Here is a 12,259-nt window from a genome sequence, read left to right as displayed (position 1 = left end):
ACAAGATAATAACAAACCCTACCATGTCACTAAACATCAAAAATCAAAGCTTTTACCTTAACATGATACTAACATGTTATTAGGAAAGACAATAAGATGTATCATAAAAATCATAATTGATATTCTATTCTTTATCCTAAACATGATACTAGGAACTTATTGTTGTCATTCTAAACATCAAATTAAGGAAAAGTATCCTAACATGATATTCAGAATCAAAATAACAACCTAGACATGATTTCTATATCATAATAACAATAAATCAATTAAAGCACTTACTTGGATGCCTCGTATCTCTTTCTAATAACAAAATACACATGTTAGTAATTTCAAGGAAAATATAAAATAAAGAATAAATCAAATAATAAAATAGATATTTGGGACTGAACCCTCAGAAATTAAATCTTTCACGTCTAGAGCAAAGGCAAATTCAAACATGGCTAGGTATGTCTAGTGCTAATGTATGAGGAATTGTGTTTGTAAAAGGGTTGGCTAGAAAGAGGGAGAGAGAGAATAAACTTTAGCTTAGAGAGAGAAGAGAATTAGAGTGTTTTTGGTTGAGATTTGATGATTTGAAAAAGGGGAGATATGACCTCTATTTATAGAGAAAAAAGAGGGTCGAAGAATAAAAATAGAATCCAAATTTAAATCGAAATAAAACTCGATGGACAACAGTTTTTGAGGATTTTGTTTTTATCATATCTTTGATCAAAAAGTCCAAATAAGACATACAATTTGTAGTTGGAAAGCTCTTGAAGTCTACTTTCCAAGTTAATTGGAATCAGATTAAAATCTTTTTTAAATAAAAAGATATGGCCGAAATAGTGTCAATTTTGGATAGAATTTCATATGTCATTCATATCTTTTTCGTCATAGCTCGGAATTAATATTATAATATATAATTGGAAAGATAATTTGAAGATCTATCCAACCATATAATTTGGATAAAGTTTATGAGGTACGAAAATAATATCTAAATATATTCCACTCCGTACAAAACAAGGATTCTCAAAAGGAGTAATTTTATTCAATTTCAAATTCTTTGAAACATAATTATCAATCCTTACTCCATTAGGATTTAAGAGAACCTTCTAGAGTATTCTAGAAGACTATAATCAATCTTAATAGCTTTAGGAATGATAATTAATCATAGGCTCTGCTCTAGATCATTGGGCCGTATTTAAGAACCAAACCAGGCCCAGTTTAGTATTTTGGCCATAACATCCTCATTATTCATCGGAATTGGGCTCATACTATATCGTTGGAAAGGTTTTTTCAAGATCCATCCAAATACACTATATTGGACCCATATCATGGACCAAACTAAACTGGAATGCATGTTTTTTATAAATAGGGTAAGAAAAGAAATATTTTCAAAAACAGAAAGAATAGATACTTCAATAAAAACATCCTCATCACTAGACTTTTCACACTTTTGATTTGTTTGATAATCAAATGACGTGAAAGGTATTCATCACTGAGTTTGGTTTTGGGGAGACACATTTGGGTGTCTACAGAAGCCCCCATTTTTTACTGAGTTTGGAGAAATGCAAGTTTCGAAAATAAAAGTCAAAGTAGCGATAGGGACGGAGAATGATTCAAAACGTTCTACGATCCTAAATCATTCTTGTAACGCCGATACCTGCAAACTAGCGTTATATAATTTTTTTGATATGTTCACGCGTCTTTGAACAAAGAGCTTCTTTTTAATATGTCCACGCGTCTTTGAACAAAAGAGCTTTACTGATATGTCCACGCGTCTTTGAACAAAAGATCTTTGAATGATATGTCCACGCGTCTCTGAACAAAAGATCTTTGAATAATATGCCCATGCGTCTTTCAACAAAAGAGCTTTGATGATATGTCCACACGTCTCTGAACAAAGAGCTTTGAATAATGTGCCCACGCGTCTCTGAGCAAAAGAGCTTTTTTTTTTATATGTCCACGCGTCTCTGAACAAAGGAGCTTGAATAATGTGCCCATGCGTCTTTGAGAAAAAGAGCTTTGAATGATTGAGATCGTTCGGTTGGCTGCGAGCAGGAGCTTTGCTGAATGGTTGTATCCTGTAAAAATCAAAAGATTGCCAAAAGACTTTGCTAGTGCTTTTCTTAGGTTTGACCTAAGGCTTGATGTTTTTTTAGGGTTGACCTAAGGTGATTGACTGACTTGAGGTTGACTCAACGTCACTGACTGACTTGAGGTTGACTCAACGTGGCTGACTGCTTGAGGTTGACCCAAGGTGAATTGACACGTGTGACTCATGACTCGTGTGTGCATTGTATTGTGATCGTGCGAATCGAAAATGCAAAAAAAAAAAAAAAACAAAAATTTTCCGTCATTTTTGTGGAGGGTACCCACTGTCTCTCGAAAAAGAAATACGCGAAAAAAGAAAGAAGCGAAGTTTTTGAAGGTGCATGTTGAATGAGCTTAATCCGTTAACGTTGTCTCTCATAGTACAAGGATTGTAACATCTTAGACTATCCTAGTTGACTCGATAATGAAAGTATTTAGGTAACTTAGGCACGGAGGTTAAGTACTTCATACTTTGTGATGCAATGATGATTGATGTTGATATGATAAGGCATGCTTCAGAGTTGTGTTAAGATTTCATGACAAAGAGTTCCTAAGGGAAGTATATTTTTTCATGTGTCTGTGATGTATGTGATAGAGACACTAAAGTTAGGCCGCAAGGGCGTGTGGAAAAATATATTGAAAAAAGTCAAATGGTGGTGACTCTTAGGCTAATGATATAGGAATCAAGCCCCCAAGTTTAGCTCTAAATGAATAGGGATGAGCACAAGGTATCCCTTGATATGATCATGGTGTGAGTGTGTGAATGTGAATATGAATGCATTTTTATTATGGCCGCACCTCGATGTGAGGTTGCCTACATATCCGTTAGGAATCAGGCCGAACGTAGCTCTAGCCGAACCTCGCACAAGTGTGTGTATAGCTCAAAAAGGTATTTTTAAGGGTTGTAACGTGGTTAGGCTAAAGTTTGAAGAAGAAGGGGATAAAAGGCTCAAGACCCTAGATAAGCCCCCAAGGTGTGCAACCTTGCTTTTGAATCCTTGTATTTTCATGCTTGAGGTTTCTCACTCTTTTTTAGCTCTTTTTTTTGCTTTACTTATTTTATTTTTATAAGAGTGGGCAATCCCGATCATGCGGTCTATAACTCACTTGGCATTCATGTTTCTCAGGCACGGTACCAAGCACTCGATAAGAAACGGGTCCGAGACGTGTTCTTATCAAAGATATTTTCATATCAAAGACATTGAAACACTTGTCCTTTTGCACACTTTTAGTTATTTATTTTTGCTATTTTAATCTTTTGAAGTCACTAAATCTTTTTATGAAATTAATAATTGCATAAGTTTCACACCATCCCATCCCAAAGTTAGGTAGATATGGGTTGAAAAATGAAGGGTCTATCGTGAGACGAGGCTCAAAGTGGTTTACCAAAAAAGGATTGCATATTTTAAGGGTGAAAGGTGATATGATGTGGCTACAAGGGGTGCCTCAAATCATTGGTATACCTTGTGCTTAGTTCGACAATATTTTTTTTTTTTTTTTGTGCAATGCGATGCGATAATCATATGCAAGAAAAGAAATGCTCATTTTATTAAAAGGGGAAAAAGTGAAAAAAATCTACAAAGTAAATCTAAGAAAAAATAAGAGGTGCCTATGCTAGACTTATTGGGGAAAGGAAGAATAAAAAAGAAATAGAAAAAGAGGTTATGAAATCTTGTCGTTGAAGCTCGTCTCTTGTCTTGTGCTTATCATCACCTGGTCTTCTTACTAGCTAGAGGCAATGGGATCTTGTTATTATCAATTAGATATTGGATGACCTCTTTTAGCTTCCAACAGCTCTTAGTAGCATGACCCCCTACCTTGATGGTACTTGCAGTGTTCATCTGGATTCCAATTAGGTAACCTCTTCTTAGGTGCGGGATCTTGAATAGGTCCAATAGGAGTTATGAGACCTTTAGCATGAAGGCGATCGAATGCTGTGTCATAACTTATGCCAATAGGTGTAAAAGTTCTCTTTTGCTCTCGTTTGTTCATGGCAAGGACCTCATCTAAGCTAACATTGTTCGAGTAGGTAGTTTTGGAAGAAGAAGGATTGTCGTTCTTCTTTCCTTTCCAGCCACTGTTACTATTGTTACTATTCTTAGCCTTCTTGTTGCTCAGAGGAAAATGAAGGTGGTTTGAATCATTGAGGTCTTGAACGCGATCTTTGAGGGCGAAACATACTTAGGTGGTGTGACCATGACCTTTATGGTATTGGCAATAAGAATCTAGGTCCCAATTGGTAGACCGTTTCTCATGCGGAGGGTCTTGACTGGGACCAATGGGGTGAATGAGACCTTGATCGTGAAGACAGTCAAAAGCTTCATTGTAAGTCATTCCTATTGGTGTTTATTATTCAATGGTCCGTTTTTCCCGTGGCTTAGGATCATTGAGTTCTTCATTAAATCCTTGGTGAGAATATTGTTCGATAACCATCATCCGATTTGCTAGTCCTTCTACCATATTCAAGAGCATGACAATGACATCTTGCAGTTTTCGAACGTCCTCTTTTAGACCTGAAAATTTTTCCCTGGTATAATCTAAGAAAATACTTTCATCCTCCTCAATAATGGCCACTTCATCAAGAGAGTTTATATAAGCTATCTCGATCATGGGCTCACCTACAGGTGTGATAAGAAGTGAAGGATCGACGAATGTTTGATCTTCTGCGATGGTTAGAATCTCGGAAGTTTTATTGTCATCAATCAGATCTTGAATAGATTCTTTGAGTTTCTAACACTCCTCAGTGTCGTGACCCTTTCCTTGGTGATATTTGCAGTGTTTATTAGGATCCCACTTAGGTGGCCTGGCTTTTGGAACTGGGTCTTTGATAAGTCCTATGGGCATGACCAGTCCTTTGTGGTGTAGCTTTTCAAAAGCTATTTCATAACTCATACCAAGTGGATTGAACACTCTTTTCGACCTTTGGATTCGTGATTTAGAGGTGTTCGTAGCATGTAATTTGTTAATGGGAGAGGAAGAAGAAGGATGGTCGTTCTTCTTTCCTCTCGCACTATTATCTTTCAGAAGGTCATCTTCAATGTCAATGCCTATATTATACACTGCCTTGAAAGTATTCAAGTTGTGTTGGTTTTTTAAGTGCTTTGCATATTTTTCTTGAAGTTTCTTGATGAACATCCTTACAGACTCTTTTTCGGTGGGAACCTTAACCATATTAGCAGAAGTTTCCCTCCATTTGTTGAAGAAAGAAGTGAACCCTTCGTTTTCTTTTTATTTTAACATCTCAAGTTGTCTGTGGTCTGTTTCATCTTGGATGTTACACTTATATCTATATATGATAGCGTTTGTTATGGAATCCCAAGAAGAGGTTTTCTCTTTGTCAAGGGAAAAGAACCATTGTTGACAAACGATTTCAAGAGATAAAGAAAACAAGGAATGAAAGACTTTCCTATCAATCCCCTTAATGTTCATTATAGTCTCGAATGCCCTTAAGTGGAAGTAAAAATTATCTATTGGCTGGAACTTAGGGATGTCATTGGCATTGAACTTTTGCGGAAGAAGCTCCTTGTCCACTGAGACCCCTTGTGAGCTAATGCCCTTGAATCTATAGTCATTGGATATTTTGCTCAAGCTTTCTTGCATGAGCTCCATTTGTTGTTGTTTCACAAGGTCATTGATTTGGAGGGTTAAAGTCTTCAACACCTTAGTCACGTCTGTCATTTGCTTCTTAAGCTCATTGAATTCTTCTTGACTCGCCATTATCTTCTTAGCTTTTCTTTTTCGACCGACTGGTTTATTAAAAAGTTGAACTTGAATAAAGGTGTTATCCTTGATTAATCGCCCTTCTCTCCTTGACCAAGTAATGTGGAAAGGGAAATTAGGGATATTCACTGTTAATTATTTGACTCAAACTCCATTCAACATGTAATAGATGGAAGGAGGTTGGAAGAACGAATATTGTGATATGGGGAAAGCATGTAGAGAATGGAAAGATGATGTAGATTGAGAGATATGACAAAATTAGGAATAGAATGTACCCTCAACTCAAATGACAGAAAAAACCGACTCATGCATGAACCTAAAACATGGTCATGGTGACTATACACAAAGTGTGTGCTAAGAATAGTGAGTGTAGGTGACATGTTAAGACTCATGTCATGACCATGTGACTAGACTATGTGACTAAGTTAAGACCTCACGTATATGCATTAAACTAGAAAGACTGGTATTTTAGTCATAACTTTTGATCTGTGACTTTGATTGGGATGAAACCAACGCCAAATTAAAGATAAAACTCGGGGCTACAGATGCATAGGTTGTACGACTCGTAGTTCTTTCTATAACTCTGGATATGACCAAAACAAGTTGACGCTTGTGCAGTACACCGGAATAAATATCCGAGTTGACTCAAAGGGGCTATGACTCCATTTTAAGTTTATTTTTTAGTTCAAATTAATTAATCAATTAATTAAGAAAAGTTCCTTAGTCATTATCTAATTTATTAAGACTTATTTGCAAACACAAGTCAAACCAAACGATTAGTTTAGTCATATAATAAGTATGCACAAGTAGTCAAGTAGTCACAACATGATGCAATGAGCTTGCAACCTAACCATGGCTCTAGCTCTCTAAAGTTCGGGATATGGTTTAGTCAAAGGGGGTCCATGGTTATGAGTCCGGATGCACTGCGTGGAAGCCTTACCTTTGGAAGGGTTGGTGCGTGTGGATGGGACCCCGCGAGTTAAACTCGCTTCCATGGTTTGGTGAATTCAACATTCTTGGATGTACCCTTTGTTGCATAGAGCGTTCAATCAGGTAGATGGATCATGAATTCCCAGAGGGTTATGTCCATATGTAGAACACATATGGGTTTCAGAAAAAAGAGAAAAAACTCGATAAGGAAGTAGAATTGAGCCAACAGTGCTAGAACTGGTCAAAATTAGAACTCATATTTCTGGCTCGGTATTGGAAGAACGCAGCGCCAGCCTACAGGGACTATCGCCGTGATATAGCCCTGTCGCCTAGCGACAAAATTGTCGCTCGACGACAGGCTCTGTTTTCTAGACGCCAGTTCCTACATGCCTCAGCATCTTTCTGTGTTCGTAAAATTTTCTAGTTTTTCGCAGCATTATTTCGGTTCTAGTTGTGAAAGATATTCCTCAAATTTCCTACGTGTAAAAATCCTATGTTTTTAACTCATTACGGATGGTCTTTCCAATGAGATCTTTTTTATGTATATGACAATAATGTTAATAAAAATTACGCACATGAAATATTTAGAACTTTTCGAGTCTCATCCACTCATTCTAAATCATTGCCAAAATAAATTTTAGGAATTAAAATAGAAATCCTCCCAGTGGAGTCGCAAAAAACTGTAAGGAATATTTCAAGCATCACCCCAAATTTGAACCCCACTGTAATCATACACTTAAGCATGGTGGTGTCCAAAGGAAAGGAAGCTATAGGAAAAGATTCGCCAACAAGTTTTAGGAGCTTGTAAACCGTTCACAGGATGAAGGTTACACCCCTTAACGATCCAAAAGATCGTTAACTCCAATAGGTCTGGAACCAAGACTGGAAGTTTGGGGATGAAGGTACAAATTCAATCTAACAGTGAAAGAACTTGCCCTAATAATAGACCTCTATTTTATTCTACTGGTATTCATGTGCGCTTTCTGACTTACATGCAATCAATAGGTTTACCCTAAACCTGTTTATATGTGTTGGTTGAATATTAATGCACAAATAAAAACTATTATTGGCGATCACTTGAATTATAATCAAATTAACCTAAAAAAGATTATTAATTATCTTATTAAGTGTGATTACAATTACCAAATTCCCTTTATAGAAAAAAGAGGGTCGAAGAATAAGAAAAGAATCCGAATTCGAATCGAAATAAAACTCGATGGACAACAGTTTTTGCAAATTTTGTTTTTATCATATCTTTTGATCCATAAGTCAAAATAAGGAATATAATATGTAGTTGGAAATCTCTTGAAGTCTTAATTCCAAGTAAATTAGAATCAGATTAAAATATTTTTTAAATAAAAAGATATCGTCGAAATAGTGGAAGGATGTCAGTTTTAGATAGAGTTTCATATCTCATTCATATCTATTTCGTCATAGCTCGGAATTAATATTATAATATATCATTGGAAAGATAATTTCAAGATCTATCCAACCGTATAAAATTTGGATAAATATTACGAGTTACAAAAATAATATCTGAATATATTCCACTTCCTACAAAACAAGGATTCTCAAAAGGAGTAGTTTTATTCAATTTCAAACTCTTTGAAACATAATTATCAATCCTAACTCCATTAGGATTTAAGAGACCTTCTAGAGTAGTCTAGAAGACTATAATCAATCCTAATACCTTTAGGAATGATAATTAATAATAGGCCCTCCTCTAGATCATTGGGTCATATTTAAGAACCAAACTGGGCCCAGTTTAGTATTTTGGCCATAACTTCCTCATTATTCATCGAAATTGGGCTTATAATATATCGTTGGAAAGGTTTTTTTAAGCCCCATCCAACTACACTATTATTGGACCCATATCATGGAACAAACTAAATTGAAATGCACGTTTTTCATAAATAGGGTAAGAAAAGAAATATTTTCAAAAAAGAAAGAATAGATACTTTAATAAAAATATCCTCATCACTAGATTTTTCACACTTTCACTTTGTTCGATAATCAAATGACGTGAAAGATATTCATCACTGGTTTGGCTTTGGGGAGACACATTTGGGTGTGTACACTAACATGATACTAGCATGATATTAGAAAAGAAATAGGAAGCATTATAAACATAAATAATATCATAAATATTAGTTAACCCTAAACATGATACTCCCTCCGCTTTTAAATACTTGCTCCACTTTCCTTTTTCGGCCGTTTTTAAATACTTGCTCCATTTCCTTTTCTGGAAATCTTTTACAATATTTAATTCATTTCTCACACTCAGTGGACCCAACATAATACTCTCTCCTCCTATTCTTCCACTACTTTTTCTTTTTACATTTTTTTTTATTTTCTCAACTACCCTATTACCTCCATATTTTATTACATTCTCCAATTCTCCTAAAACTCCGCGCATGGAGAAATGGAGCAAGTATTTAAAAACAGAGGGAGTACTAGGAAGCAATAAAACATCCTAGCATGATACTAAGAATTAACAAAATAATTTAAGCATGATTTCCATATTAAAAGATCAATAATTAAAGTAATTAAATTACTTGCTTCGATGCCTCGTATCTCTTTCTAATAACAAAATACACGCGTTAGTAACTTCAAGGAAAATAATAAATCAAACAATTAAATTAAATAATTGAAATAGGGATTTGGGACAAAACTCTCATAAAGTATCAACCTTTCACGTCTAAGGCGAAGACAACTTCGAACTTTGCTAGGTGTGTCTAGAGCTAATGAATGTGGAATTTTGTAAAAAGGAAGGTTTAGAAAAACGAGAGAGAGAGAGAAGGAAAGCTTCTAGCTTTAAGAGAGAGAAAGAATAAGAGATGATGGTTGTTAATGATTAAAAACGAGGAGATACGACCCCTATTTATAGAAAAAATAGCTCGGGATACGATATAAAAGAGTTCGAGTCCCATTTGGAATAAAAGACCTCCTGTCATCAACGACAGGAGTTAGCGCTAGACGATAGGAGCAGCGCCGGGCAGGAGGTATTAGCGCCAGGAAACAGACCTGTCGTTTGGCGCTAGGACAGTTTTTTTGAGGATTTTGTTTTTATCATATATTTTGATCTAGAAGTCCAAATAAGTCATATAATATGTCGTTTGAAATATCTTGAAGTATACTTTCAAAACCAATTAAAATCAGATTAAAACCTTTTGTAGATAAAAAGATATGGCCAAAATATTAGAAGGGTGTCTGTTTTGGATAGAGTCTCGTATTCCTTTCATATCTTTTTTGTTACAGCTCGGAATTAATATTATAATATATCATTGGAAAGACAATTTCAAGATCTATTAAACCATATAAGATTTGGATAAAAATTATGAGGCGCAAAAATAAGATCTGACTGTCTTTGAGCATCTTTAAATTTGAATAGAATTAGGACTAAAAAAAGGAAAGTTTTATTCAATTTCAAATTCTTTGATTTTATCTTTTCAAAAAGGATAATTAAGATCTTTTAGGAAATCATAGAAGCTTCTAATTAATCCTAATTAGTTTAGGAATAGGATTAAACCTTTAGACCCTCCACATGATCATTGGGTCGTAGGTAAAATCCGGTTTGGGCCCAGTTTAGTATTTTGGCCATATATAACTTCCTCATTATTCATCATAATTGGACTTATAATATATCGTTGGAAAGGTATTTTCGAGACCGATCCAACTACACTATTATTGGACCCTTATCATGAACCAAACTAAACTGGATTAGCTATTTTAATAAATAGAGTAAGAAAAAGGAATATTTTCGTAAACAAAAAAAGAGATATTTTAATAAAAACAACAACATCACTAGACTTTTCACACTTGTCCCAGGACTTGGGGTGTAGATGGTCCGCTTGTCCCCGGACGTGGGCTGTAGATGGTCCGCTTGTCCCCGGACGTGGAATGTAGATGGTTCGCTTGTCCCTGAACGTGGGCTGTAAAAGGTTCGCTTGTCCCCGAACGTGGGATGTAATTGGTTCGCTTGTCCCCAAACGTGGGCTGTAGATGGTCCGCTTGTTCCCGGATGTAGGCTGTAGATGGTCTGCTTATCCCCGGATGTGGGCTATAGATGGTCTGCTTGTCCCCGAACGTGGTCCGTAGTTGAGACCTGCAAAATGAAATTTGCCAAGGGACTCGTATAGACTATGATTGACTTGACCAACTGACTTGACCAAGCTTTGACTTGACACGACATGACATGTGTATAGCTTGTGGTTGTGTGTGTATAGTTTGAGTGTGTGTGCACAGACAGAAGTAATCGAAAATGCAAAAGCAAAAAAAATTTCGTCATTTTTGTCATGAGATGAGTGGAGGGTACCGACTCTCTCCCGAGAAAGACGTGAAAAAAAGTTTTATTTTCGAACTTCCCTCGATGAGAAAATTTTAAAAACGTTTTTTAAATTTTCCTAAAAGAAAAGTTATGAGAAAGGGAAAGAGTTTTGAACTTCTTCGTTAAGCTAGACGAAATGAATCGCATGGATTAAATTGTTTGTCTTGAAAATAATTTATGCATGATGCATGTTCTTAGGCCAGGAGGCTAAGGACAATTACAACATGTGACACGATAGATGAATGAACTTAGGTCATGGAGCTAAGCATCATATATGGTGTAAAGAAACGATCTTGAACGTCACTTAGGTCTTGAAGCTAAGAATTGATTATTGCATAATGAACGTTGCTTAGGTCAAGGAGCAAAGAATGATATGCTTTGTATGATTACAAATCATTGATATATAAATGTTGCTCAGCACATTATGCGATGTATGAAACAATGAACATTGCTCAGGTCAGGAAACTAAGCAAGTATACAACGTTTCTTCTAATGAATGTTGTCTTGAAAGATGATGAAGCATGCGCGGTAGGGAAACAAGATTTCATGATAAAAGGTTCCTAAGGGAAAGTTGATATGGCTATGTATGTGTGAAAGACGTGTGTGAAAGTGATACTATGTGAGGTTGCAATGGCTATGGTGAGGGAAATAGATGTGTTAAGAGTTGAGATGGTGACTCTTTAAGATAGGTAGGTTAAACGATGTGGGTTCAAGCTCCCAAGTCTAGCTCTAGATGGATAGGGTCATATGATTAACTATTGGATATTCTTTGACTCGATCATGCAAATGAATGTGGCCGCACCTCAATGTGAGGTTGCCTACGTATCCGTTAGGAATCAGGCCGAACGTAGCTCTAACTGAACTTTGCACAAGTGTGTGTACACCTCAAAGAGGTCTTTCAAGGGTTGTAATATAGTTAAGTTGATGGTATAAAGAAGAAAAGGGTACAAGGCTCAAGACCCAAGAGAATCCCTAAGATGTGTAATTGTGAATTTGAAAATTTTGAATTTTGCAAGTTTATTTTCATTTTTTTTTTCGTTTTGAATTTCTTTTTTTTTTATTCTTTTGAATCAATGTAGGAAATCTCAGATCATGCGGTCTATCACTCACTTAACATTCATGTTTCTCAGGCACGGTACCAAGCACTCGATGAGAGACGCAATTTGAGACGTGTTCATATCAAAGACATTGGAACACTTGCCTTTACAC

This window comes from Chenopodium quinoa, unplaced genomic scaffold (genome assembly GCF_001683475.1).
Source record: "Chenopodium quinoa cultivar QQ74 unplaced genomic scaffold, ASM168347v1, whole genome shotgun sequence".
Classification (NCBI taxonomy): Eukaryota; Viridiplantae; Streptophyta; class Magnoliopsida; order Caryophyllales; family Amaranthaceae; genus Chenopodium; species Chenopodium quinoa.
Note: the sequence above shows the minus strand (reverse complement) of the source record.